This window comes from Populus euphratica, unplaced genomic scaffold (genome assembly GCF_000495115.2).
Source record: "Populus euphratica unplaced genomic scaffold, PopEup_1.0 scaffold50.1, whole genome shotgun sequence".
In the NCBI taxonomy this organism is placed as follows: Eukaryota; Viridiplantae; Streptophyta; class Magnoliopsida; order Malpighiales; family Salicaceae; genus Populus; species Populus euphratica.
This window is the reverse complement of record NW_011499870.1, coordinates 838,599-846,101: the sequence shown is the minus strand read 5'-3', so window position 1 is coordinate 846,101 and position 7,503 is coordinate 838,599.

The window sequence follows — 7,503 nt, the reverse complement described above, 5'->3', positions numbered from 1 at the left end:
CAAAAGTTATGAAAATAAAAAAATAAATAAACAAGAAGAAACACTTATATAAAGAATCATATAATATAAACAATCATAAAAGGTAAAACAAACACATTATTTTCAACCAAAAATACTTGCCTAAACTAGTGTATGTGTATGAGCATGGTAAATGATTATTAGAACCTGTGATAATGATTTGGGATATAAGCTTTATAATAAAGCTTAATCTTTATTTTAGAATATGGGTATTATATCTAAAATGATAGTAAATGATAAGTTAGATTTCAAGTCTATTTTTCTTGATTATATCTAAAATAGATACAAAGACCTCCACTCATGTTTGGTGGGTTTTGTTGGGATTATATTGACCGAACCCAAATCAATTTATAGTAATACAATGATGCAATAATAAAGACTTAATATTTATATAAATATAAATTTGACTAAATAATGTCCATGCACATTTGAGCATAAAAAATTCTATATAGAAAAATTAATAAATGGTCAAATTAGTGCATTAGGAATCGAAAATGATTTTGAAAATGATTTTGAAAGCAACTAGAGTTGACTGGAAAATACTATAATAAATTGGGGCAACGGTGGCATAGTAAAATCATGTGTTTCCATGATTGGGAGAGCTTGAGATTATAATGTGTGTTCTTCACGCGCCTTGTCTATTGAATATGTAAAAAAATATTAAAAAAATATTTTTTTATTAATATTAATATTTAGATTAATTTATGTATATTTTAATTAATTTTATAAATTCTAAAATTAATAATCATATAAGTTTTAATAACTCCGAAAATACTCTGAAAGTGCTCAATTAGTAATGGATGTTTCTTGTTGTGGGTGTAGAGAGTAAATGGATTGAAACAAGGATAGGAGTTGGCAGGGTTTTTGTGTTGAAGTCAGGTTTCAGATGTGATGTTGGCTGGTGATTTGGTGGTGTTGGTGAGGCAAAGAGGCTGCGATTGGGGCTGGAAAAATTAGGTGTGGTTGTTGTGAGTGGTTGAGGAGTAATCGACATTGATAATGGTCCGATGATCTGGTGTTGCTGTAGTGGCTTTGATTTCGAATGATGGAGGTCACGTGCATGAAGGCTGTTGTTAGTCGAAGGAGGAGGATAAAGGAAAACAGCATGGAGAAGAGACGTGGACTGTAGGAGCTGGTGGCTGGCGGACGGTGAGTGGTGGCGCTTATTGTTGAAGGTTGACTGTGAATTGAAAGATGAATACGATAAAAAAAAATAATATCGGCTAGGATTTTATTCTTTATTTTTTTTAGATTAACGTGGATATTTAGACCAGTTTGCGTGTATTATAACTAATTCTACGGGCCCTAAAGTTAACGACCATGTAAGCCTCCAGTAGCCCTTATATGAGCAATCAAGGACTCGAACCTAAGACCACAAAAAAAACAAATACTTTAATCTTAAATCTTTATCATTTAGCCACCACTTTATTTTTTTTAGATTAACGTGGATATTTTGGTAGTTTGGGTGTATTATGACTAATTCTACGAGCCCTGAAATTAACGAACATATAAACCTCCAGTAGCCATCATATAAACAATTAAGAACTCGAACCTAAAACCACAAAAAAAACAAATTCTTTAATCTCAAATCTTTATCACTTAGCCAGCAAGATAATTATTCTCTATTTTTTTTTCTTTCAAGTCAGCTGAACTTTTCTTTTGAGATTTCTTCTCTCAAGTTAGCCCCTGTTTTTTAATCGTTTTTCTTCTATTCCCCCTTTCTCTCTCTCTCTACAATCCTTTCAATATATATATTAATTTAATTTAGATTTAAGTCTTAAATTCATTCATTTTTAATTTCAATTTCAACTCTTTTTATTTTATAATACTTTCCTTTTAATTTCAAATCTTTCCTTATTATGTTAATAATGGATCCAACTTTATCTTGGTCCCTCTTTCCTCCATTACTTGTTACTTCACTGCCTAATCTTTCTCTTTTTATTTTTTTTTGAAAATGTATTAGAAATGGAGTAAGAAAATGGGTTATTACATTCTTTACACTAGAATTTGTCAATTAAAAGGTTTCTTCCATACTCTTCAATTCTGGAAACGAAGAAGTGTCCTCAAGAAAAAACAAATGTAATTTATTAAGAATATGCTTAATATTCGATTCACACCCCCCATAAAAATGTTAGGAATTAGGCGGGAGAAGCTTACGAATTTCAGTTATGGAAGTCATATGTTTGTACATGTAGCAGTTCAGGGCACTTACGTAAATATGGGGGCCTGTAGTGAGAACAGGTGCCCACATCGCCATGTGACAGATGGAAGAGTGTTGCCAGGAGCAATAAAAGTAGAAATGGAGAGGTCCTCCCGAGTGTTGGCATGTTGCAAACTGACAATGTTAAGAAAAACCACCGCGCTCTGTGGTGAGAGTTCTGCACATATATATATATATATACTTACTTACTTACAGAGTGTATAACGTATTACACATAAAGGTTGATTACAAGAGAAATAGAAGGAACTAGCTAAATAAGCTTCTATATATAATTGAGGATCGAAGAGTGCACATAGATCAGGGCAGAGGATCCTCAACACAAACCAAGGAAATAAACCCTCTATATATTATGAGTTCAGTAGTAGTGTGTGTGCATATATATATAATCAAAACTCAAAACTTCTAAATCCCATCTAAAAAAACTAAAAACAATTTCTTCTAATAGCTATGTACAGAAATGGTTATGAAAACTACATATTAAACAGTTTTATTTTCAACATTAATACTAGTAATACCATTCCATTTATCATGCTGATGTGTTATGTTGGCATAATTTATTTTTATATTTTAAATTATATTTAGGTGTGTTTTAAAAATAAGTTTGGTTTGAAAAAATATTAAATTAATATTTTTTAATGTTTATGTATTAATATAAAAATTAAATTCTTAAAAAAATTAAACATTTCTATTAAATGCCAAACACACATTCACATCAAGCATCAATGCATTAGTTGAGATCAAATAACTTTTTTTAAATTTTTTTTCTTTTTTAGTTTATATTTTTTTAAGTTTTTTATTCAATATTATTAGGTTCTTATAATTTTTCTATTTAAAGAAAATATATTTTTTTTTCTATTTAGTATTAATATGGTTTTTTTATTTTTTCTATATAAAAGGTTAAAATAACCTTAGATAGGGTTGGAAATTACTTTTTAAACTGTATTTTTAAATAATTTAATTTTTTATTTAAAAATATTCTTTTAATGTTTTTAAATAATTTTAATTTGTTAATGTTAAAAATAATTTTTAAAAAAATAAAAAATATATTATTTTAATAAAAAATATTTTAAAAAACAACCACTATTATACTTCTAAATACTTCTTAATAGTCAAGAAAATAAAAATATAATAAAATGAATTACAAGTTAAAATATTCAAAGAACAAGAATGATAAGGAGATTAAAAAAATTATTTAGTCAACAAATAGTGATTTTTGATTTATATAGCTTACTAGATCCTAAAAACATAAATATTTTTGTAAAACAACTGTACATGAGGCCACGAAGGTAAAACAAGCAAATATCTCACAGGAAATGCAATTCCAATTTGGCGGCAATACAGCAGTAATCAAACGTTCTCTTAACATGCAAGGCTAGCCAAGTCAGGGTGCCGTCTTCGCGATGGCATATTTTTTGCCGTCTAGGTAAAGATCAATTCTGTAAACATTCAGGTAAAGGGAACAAAGTAATAAAATCTTAGCAGCCGGATCTTTGCTAAATGCAGGTTTCGGGGCCCGAGACCAAGCAATATTTGCCGTCCTTGGGAGGAAGTTTTCAATGTCTTTGGGCCATTTCTTCGCATGATTAAGAAAAAACAATAGAAGCAATGGATCTGAGAGTGCTGAATAATACTTTGTGGATGTCTTGACAACCTGCTAGATTGTTTTTCCTCAATGATCTTAGCATATATATATATGGATGAATCTTGCTATCCCTGTCTTGGTAATTTGCTAAGATATCCATTGAAGTATATATGCAAGCAATTTATAGAACAATATCAACATCAACCAGCGTTCCAAAGAATTGACATGATCAGCAGATACATCGAGAGAGGGGAAGAATACCTGAAATAACGTGTTCTCAAACTGAAGGGACGGGCTCTGCGAGAAACATATTTGAGGTTAATTTCTGGATTTTAACTGGGTTTATATATATACACATACATACAGGTAGGGATTTAATTTATACAGTTTTTACAAGACAATAATCTAGAAATTGAGAGTATATCTAAAATTAAAAGCTTGGAGGCTAAGGTTAAGGAGGAAGGAAGCTAAATATAGGAAGTTATCTGGCAAATTTACTGGTTTCATGAAGATGCCTTTTATAGCAAAATCAAATCTCCCGTAGAAGGAACAAATTAATTAGTATTTGAACACATAATATCTTCATAATTTGAGCACATAATATTACTTGATTGAATTAGCTACTTCTATTCTTTTCTTTTCTTTTATTTTTAAGTTATAAAAAGAGTATGAATATGTACAAATAGAAAAAATATCTTGATATTAATACAAATTGCAACGAAAAGCTTGTAATATAAATTGCATTTAAAACAATGATTTTATGTTATGACTTGTCGTGTTTAATTACAAGGGAATATAAAATAAATCCTAATCCAACATAAAAAATTGTCCTAGGTAATTGAAGTTTTACCCCTAGATAGTTTTTGTATTAATGTTGACCAATGATTTTTAGATTTTCTTAATTAATTAAGTTTTTCCATCCATATTTAATCATAGATTACATTCAAATTGTGTAATATATATACAATATGAGATGATTCTATAGAAAACTTAACATTCTCAAAGAATTATAATTGAAGGAAGATCGTTGTATATGATTTTTTATGTAACTTCTTATATTGTTTTCCTAAAGAACAACTCTCCAATATATATATATATATATATAATGACTTTTGAGTCATCCTTGCCTTGTAGACAACGTGGTTGCTCAAGTTTTTAATTATTTCAAATATTTTATCACATGAAAAAAAACACATATTTGTACAATAAGTGGCAAAAGCGTGTAACGCTAATTTCAATTTATACATCATCAACAACATATATATATATATATATATATATATACACATCATTATTTGTAGTTTCTTACAAGTAAGATGTTTCTTACATGTACGCACAAAAACAATTCCGACAAGATTTCTCTTCATACTTTAATTACTGTTTTTTGGCTTATTGTTCTAGAAGGTTAGAGATTTTTCTTTGAGAGGCTACAAAAGAGAGGAAAACTAAAAGAATTAGCTTAATCTATTTTTATATTTTAAAGTCAGCCTCGAATTAAGCACCTTAGCTTTACGCAAACATAGACCGACCACTCTTGCAGACGAGCTATGAGCATTGACACCCTATAATGATAGGTTACGCTTCATCTTCATCTTCATCTTCCCAGGATAAATATTCTCATTTAAGTCATGAGATGGGCTCTTCTGCCATGCACAAACACCTACCTTTCTAGTTTTTGAATCTTAAACTCATTTTCTAAACCAAGTTATTAGAGGGTCTACACAAGAGACTTTGTTTGCATGCAACTCATCAAGAGCAGTCCAATCCATCATCAGTCATGAAAAAGCTTAATCCTTTGAAGTATTTTCCATGACTAGTTAGCGTTAACCTTGTAATTTACTCAAGAATTGAAAACTAATTAAGAATCCAAGCTTAATTTGATCCTTTATTAATCCAATGAATTAGAGCCGCTAGCCAGGAAAAATAAGGACATCAGCATCATCCTCAGCAGAGGACCCTTAATTGTTAATTTGGACACTGACATTTCATTGTTCCAGGTTGCCGCCCTTGAATATCTTGATGCAGTTTTTATATTTCAATTTTCTTGGCTCCCACCAAAGCTGCATGGCTCATGTCACTTAACCTTTGCATATACAAAGCTGCCAAGACTCGGTAGATACTTGCAGAGCATTCTTTTGTATCAATTCAACATTTTTTTTATCCAATCCCATTGTTTAATTTTCTTTTCCACTCTCGCACATTACTCTCATTCAATATAGTTGTTCTTCAATTGGCCCACCATATACTGATGCATTTCATCTTTCTTTTTTTATACCCGACCCCTCCTTGCAAAAAAATTGTTGTGGTCAATTTAGTCAAGGCAAAAAAAGTGCTGTCATGTGCTTCCAGCCATTGTTATTATGCTTGCCATTGATTGTTACTTCATTTCTTTAGCTTTTTGGCAACCGAAAAAGCAGTTCATTCAAATACCCTCTGCATTTGAGCTGACTGAATTATGCTTGGTCTTACATTACGCTAAACTTGGGGCACCTACTAGATTAATTTGGCAAGTTCTCTAGGCCGCAACTCTGCCGCCCCCTTATCCTTTGCATGTGCAATTTCAATAATATTAGCAGCTGCTTGCTTCTGTACATTTTGCCACTTACTACACATGAAAGTCTTATTGTATTATCCATGTTCCCCCCTCTTTGTTAACTTTACATCGCTTTCTGATTTGCACTTCCTATAAACTGTGTGTATTTAGTTTTCCTTTTGCTATAGTTGTTTGCCATTTCTTCCCCCACTCGCCCCTACAGCGCTCACAAAACTATCGATGGCTTCCAAAGAGATATATGTTAACTCTTTGTGTGTTAAATGAATATCTTTGGCTAATTACCTCTATTTACAACTTAGCTACACCTTTCTCTCTGTCTGCATGCTTTAGGATTTAACTACCATCCATTCTCTGTGTCTGCATGCTGTAGGATTTATTTTGATATAGGGTGACTTGCTGTGAAGCCTTTGTTAGAAGATTTTTGCCTAGCTCAGCCCAACTTGCTATGTTTTTTGCCTTCACTTGCAAATTGTTGCTTGTCTTCTCCACAGGCATTCCTGCTTCTGTTATCGTACGCAAAGTCATCCCATAAACTCGGCTCATGTGTTACTACTGCAGTCGCTGTTGATTCTCACATCAATCTTTCGAACTTTTAAACAAAGCTTTCAAATGCATCTTTAATTTTGCTTGTTGTTTATTCCAATTCTTGGTTTCAGTCTCTTCAGCTACGTTATCCCTATAAATATTCTTTCAGGTCGCTAAACAATATGAAAGACTGCTCATGGCAGTGCGCTGACAACATATCTAGTATATACTCTAAAATCTATGGGAGAAGTACTGTAAAAATGCAGTGATTCATTTTCTAAGCAGAGGGCCGATGAAATTCCCTATTCTTTTTTTTTTTCCTTTTTTTTTTTAATGTATCCCACAATTTATTTATTTCAGTGAATTTATTTATAGTTTATTTGGTTGATGTAATGAAGTACAGCTTACCCAAGGTCCAACGCCCCTTCCAATAATAATAATAAAAAAAAAGGTAGCAATTTACCCACATTTTATACTCACATAAACATAAGATTAATTCAAAGAAAACAGAGGAATAATTCAATTTCTATAAAATAGATTATCATCAACTCCAATCTTGGTATTTTAACTTCATTTTAACTTTAAAGTATTTTCTTTTATTTT